We start from the raw sequence: 6,000 nt of genomic DNA, 5'->3' as shown, positions 1-6,000 counted from the left end.
AGGTAAATTACCCCATGAAAACTTAAAAGGCAAGATATTTTCACTTTTTTACCAATGTCCAACAAGTTCCTAAATCACGTAGACAGGAACTGCAGAATTCTTTATCCAATCATCCCAAACTACTCCTACTGCAGAATATGGAGTAGTGGAAGAAGAAGAAGGTTTGGAGAACAACAACAATCCTGAATTTTGATGTTTTTTGCTTTTATCTATTTACTATGCAAATAGACCTAAAACCTCTAAATTTTTCACCCTGTGATAATCTCACATAGTATTCTATCACCTAATTCACACCATTGTAGATTCAAATTCTTCCCAGAGGCTAGGCAAATTTTCCCATGGACAAAGGCCAAAACCAGTACTGTCCAGGGGGGTAAAACCCTTCAAAACAGGCAGAGAAATATTCTCTGCATTCTGGGTTCCCACAGGCTGAGATAAAGACAGTTCAATAGATAATATAAAAGCCATGCATGCAAGCAAAACTAAACAAGGACTTCATTCACCACTTCCCATGGGGAGGCAGGTGTTTACCTATCTCCAGGAAAGCAGGGCTCCATCACAGGTAATGGTGACTGGGGAAATCAAACACCATGATTCTGAAAATCATCCCACATTTCCTTCTTCTTCCACCTTTATATACTGAGAATGATGCTATATGGTCTGGGATATCCCTTGGACAGCTGGGGTCAGCTGTCCTGACCTCACAACCTGTTGTGCACCCCCAGCCTCTTCGTTGGTGGGGTGGGGTGAGAGGCAGAAAAGGTCTTGATGCTGTGTAAGAACTGTTCAGCAATAGCTAAAACATTCCTGTGTTGTCAATCCTATTTTCAGCACCAATCCAAAACAGTCCCGTACCAGCTACTGTGAAGAAAATTAACTCTGTCCCAGCAGCCCACACAGTAAGTAGATATTTGGAGCATCAGGCCTTTGGGGGAGGCACACGAAGGTGTGAGGTGGAAGCTTATGCTTTCTCATGTGTATCTGTGGAAGAGTTATCAGGAAATCCTGATCATGTAACTGTGCTGTTTCTCAGATTACATTCTGACAGTACTTTCTGCTAACAATATAAATTAGTCCATTCTCCTTCAGATGAAAACAAACCTGTTGGGATGGTTGTCCCTTCTGAAAGTTGAAGACTTCTCTGCCCATCCTACTTCATATTTCTTTGAAGTACCAAGCCAGAATTTCTTTTGAAAGCCTCCAACTGAGACTACTTAAGCTGTCAGTTGCACGGTGTAAATCTGGAGTTAACCCCACTGCAGTGTTCACAGAGGTTAGCCAAGGACAGATCCTTCCCTCATCAATCCATGTGCTGAAGAGCACCTGGGGACCACCAATACAAGAGGGCACAGGCTCATGCCCAGTAAATACTGACGTCAGGGAGAAACGCCTGAGGCAGGACAATAAAAAAACAAAAAGGAGAGAGTAAAGAATTAGACCAGAGAGGGAAAAAAGGAAAGAGTCAGAAGCTGGGGGTGATGATGGGTTACTTGTTTTGATACACTCCAAAGGAATGGGGTGCAGAGGGAATAGGATGGAACACTCACATATCACTCCATAAAATATTTCAGCTAAATAATTCTGTTGTGTTTAAACCTGGAATTTAATTAAATCATTTACTCTTTTTTTTTGTCCAAATTTAATCTCAGTGCATGACATTTAGTAGTGTAAGGATAGGTTGTCATATTTGAATTTTTTATTTTTTAACATATGCCCATTTTATAATGACATTAAGACACTTTGACTAAGCAGTTGAACTGATTACTCCACACCTCAGATGTGCTGGAGGCATGAGGTGAAATGCACCAGAGGTGTGCATTAATCAACCTTGCCATATAGTCTGTCCTGTCTCACTGCTTAATTAAATTCCAAACCAAATAGTTTTGGTGAGAAGGTTAGGAGGGACCACTTTTTCAAGTGGGTTTTGCATGAGCTGTCCACAGTGCTTGAAAAAAAATATAAGATATATTTAGAACAATATTTTAATTTGCAATACTTGATTAGATGGAAAGAATGTAATGTTTAAAAAAAGAAAATGTGATTAAGAAGCTTAAGTGCACAGTATATTACATGAAAATTCTGATCATAAAGAAAGGTAATATCTACTCAAAATTATAATTTCTGTACTTTTGAAATCAACTCAGCAAGAATTATCTACCCATATCAAATTGTAGCACTTGTCAAAATCAACTGTAAAGCATCTCAAGTGCTCTTCTGAATCAACAAAACAGATGTATAGCGATGTGAGGTTGCACTGAAATGGAAATAAAAGTGAACTAGATGCCAGTCATTGCCCTTAATCTCTTGAACCCGGCACTTAACACAGAGGATACCACAGGTCTTTGGGACACTGTTTAGAAGGGGAAGAAATCAAGACTTGAATCTTAATAGCATATGCAAAAACACTCTGTAAAATTATTTTCTTTCTGCTATAGTAGAATATCATATGCTCAAAGAGCACCTTGCCTTGATCATAAACATGAGGCAATGTTTGAAACAGCACCCTATTTCAGCTTGAGACAGGCAGAAAAACTGAAATATGTGAGACATAAAAAGGTGTTTAAATTTTTAAAATAGCAATTAAATATGCTTAGAGGTTCAAAAGTCACCATCTCACTCCCTTCAATAAAATGTGCAATGATGTTTATGGGATAACACCTGCAGTGGAATGAATACAACAAGTATAGCTTTAGTTAAGATTACATTATTAGGTTTTATTAGGGACTTAATAGATTAAAAATGTCTGCAAGCATTGGTCCTTAGAGAACAACAGTCTAATCCCATCACCTAGGATGTGTGTTTGGAGTGAGCTCCTCTGCAAATTTGTGTAACCTGCTATCCCTGGAATCATGATAAAAATGACTGGTTTTTTCATTGGCTTTGTGATGATGGTGCCTTCCAGGAGTGTGATGCACAAAGGGAGACTAAGGGGAGCACAGACAGCAAAATGAACAATTTTTTTTTGACCTGTCCTGTGATCCAGTTAAGACTCTGAATTTCAGGTAAAGGGATTTTGTAGGCTCCTGAGGTACTGCAGAATCCTATTGTTTAGCAACACTTTACTTGCTTTCCCATTTTCAATCACATTTAGACTTGTAGAATTTTTAGTATATGGTACAGTGCTGAAAATTACTGACTTCACTTCCATTTATAATGAAGCCATCATAGCATAAGTTATCCATAAAGTGGTCTGTTTTCACCAGCAGCATCATGGAGCTGGCATGCAAAGATGATTGTTAAGCCCTTCTTACCCCATGCTGAGAGAAGGTCCAGTGAAACAAAAACTTCTCTCTGGGATGGGCCAAGGAGCCCAAGCCCCATGATGAATGCCTGGAGGATTAGGCTCCTGGACTCACTGTGACATGCTCCCGTGGCTCAGTCCAGACAAAAAAAAAATCCTCACAGAGAGTCCTTGGTCTGGTTTGCTGCCAATGTTCAGAGACGAACATGCTCGGTTTTCCAGATGAAGATAGCAACCAGCTACAAATATTTTAGACTAATTTTAATGTATCTTGACAAAGTTAATTCAGCTCTTTGTGGATTTCATCCATCATTTTCCTCCTTGTCTAGAGCATGCAGAAATAGCAGACTATCAATTCTAGCTCTTGAGACACAAATAAGATTGTTTGGGACCTTTTGACTTCAGTGTATGTGAAAATTCGCAGAACTTGTGAGAAACACTTCTTCAGGTTATGTGCTGCAGACAGAATTGATTCATGCAAGAGAGGAGACAAAGTGGGATCTACTTTTAGTTCAGTTACAACCACTTTCATGGATTTTTTTTTTTTATACGGGATTGTTAACCAAAAGGGCAAGTTCTAATGAAGAGCAAAAGAACTGATCATGAGGTCTCAAGTTCTAGTTTTCAATTCTGTCAATTCACTTTCCAAGTGGTTTTTTTTTAACATTTTTAAGATTAAATACACTGAAAATTACTCCAAATTTTCCAAATGTTCCAAAAGTGATTTTGCTAGGTTCCAGAGGTCAACAGGCTATTATAAAACCAACAACAGAGAAAAGAAGAAATTTACGTCTTTGGCCAATACAAATAGATAGAAAACTCTAGTAGATACCTGCTCAATTCAGAATAAACCCCCACCCGAGCAACCAGCAATGGTAGGAGCTGAAAAGTTAATCTGAAACACAAGCAAGACAAAACATTTCTACTCTCACTTAGGTTTAAAGTGGACCCAGTCATGGCACCATACAGGCATGGGTTGTCTGAAAGGTTGCTGAATCCTTCCACTTGTGCCCAGTCTTCCATCCTTTCACCAGCAGTACTAGTAGGTAAGACAGAAAGCCTAACTTACTTCTCTTTTCCTCTTTAAAGAGGTTTTGTTTTCTGGGTTTTGGTTGGGTTTTTTGGGAGGGGCTGTTGATGCTTTGGCTTGCTTGGTTGGGTGATGTTTGCTTGCTTGCTTGTTTGTTTGTTTTAAAAGGATATTCTGGGTTTTTTGGACAAAAAAGTCAAAAATTGGAGCTTTTCTTGCTGTTTTCTAACATTCCAGGAAGCACTGAGAACATAACGTCAGAGTGCTTCCTGACAGCCTTTAAGGTCCCAATAGAAATATTTCAAGAGGGCTACAGGGCTTTTACAAGACAAAGATCTGAGCTGTGTCCCAGTGTAGCTCCAGGCACCCCAGCACGTGCAGTCCAGCCAGCACTCTGATGAAGTTTCACAGAGCAGATGGCCCAGCTGGTGCAGACCACTCTGCAGCAGGACTCCAAGCACAGCCTGGTGCACAGAATATTTGCACAATATTTGCACCCTTGTCTGCACAAAGGACTACTTCTTTCTCTCTGAAGCCTAGAGGAAGCCTGGATAAATGTGTAGCTGTGCCATAGCTCACGCTTCTGTGCCAGGCCATGTACACAGAGAGATGGAACTGTGCCTCCAGATTTCTCTGCTCTCCTCTGGAGGTGGCAGCAGGTCCCCACTACCCACCAGGTTATGTTCAGACTGTGCAGTAGCTCTTTAATGGTACAGTGAACTACTTTACAGATACTTCCATAGTGAATACTAATTCCACTAACTCCATAAGATTTTGAGACAGTTTTCAGCAAATTTTTTTTTATTTGGGCTGAAATTCAGAATTCCTTCCCTGCACTGCATATGATGACACTTTTGTAAATGTATTATTCTTTGTACCTGGCCATGTTTCCTTTCCAAACCAAACACATAACGGGAACATTTTCAACTTTCAAGATTATTGCCTGACAAAACTGCAGTGGTTGTGAAAGGCAAAGTGTCGTTACAGGTCCTGTCTGTTTTGGATTTCTTGGTTAGTTTTTATTTTTGGGGTTTTTGTTGGTTTTTTTTCTTATTTAGCCTGCATGTTCTCTGAAATGTTGAGCAAAATTGCATTATCTGTTGCACCACAGTACATATATTGTTGTTCCCAAAGGTTTGCTTATAATGTTCACGGCATCATTTATTTTTTCCCTTTCTCCCATTGTCATTTCTGTACAGATTTAATACAACAGAAACATGGCTTCCACTGGGAGCTACAGGTAGAGCAGTTACAAAGTTCTCTGTAATTGGTGTCTGCCATGGCTGCTCACAGTAAGTTATGTAAATCACAGCAAGGACCCACAACCCCTAAAGGCATGAATATTTTTTTTCATTCAGAGCAGAGGATAACTTCAGAATCTTAGTAATAGTCCCCTCCACATCAGGGATCTCCTTACCAGGTAAAGTCAAGGTCTAGAAACTGGCCATGTCAATTTTGCAATTTAAATCATACTGTTAAAGATGGTTTGGTAGGTATTGCAGCAAGTCAATGCATTGTAGGCAATATTAATTTTTAGGATGTTTTTTCTCTTCATAGCCCTTGCAAATCCATCTGCCTCTGTTTATATTTGCTGTAGTAATTCCATCAAACCACAGATTTGAATATTTATTTCTTTCTTCTTTAACATCTCTTTAATTTAAAATGAAATTAGGTGTTGTCAGGGTTTCATTCTGAAAATGGAGTAATAATTCCACTGATTTTCTAGTGG

At 39.4% G+C, this 6,000-nt stretch overlaps 1 long non-coding RNA gene across 1 annotated transcript in view; it reads right to left on the bottom strand.

Annotated features, from left to right (window-relative positions):
• Positions 1–256: 256 nt before the first annotated feature.
• LOC125325527 overlaps positions 257–6,000 on the bottom strand; it is a 48,213-nt gene continuing 42,469 nt past the window's right edge. The window contains exon 5 of the long non-coding RNA XR_007203370.1: positions 257–1,390. This is a non-coding gene — a long non-coding RNA (uncharacterized LOC125325527). The remainder of the gene's footprint in view (positions 1,391–6,000) is intronic.

This window comes from Corvus hawaiiensis, chromosome 4 (genome assembly GCF_020740725.1).
Source record: "Corvus hawaiiensis isolate bCorHaw1 chromosome 4, bCorHaw1.pri.cur, whole genome shotgun sequence".
Taxonomy (NCBI): Eukaryota; Metazoa; Chordata; class Aves; order Passeriformes; family Corvidae; genus Corvus; species Corvus hawaiiensis.
This window is presented reverse-complemented; position numbering and strand designations above follow the sequence as displayed.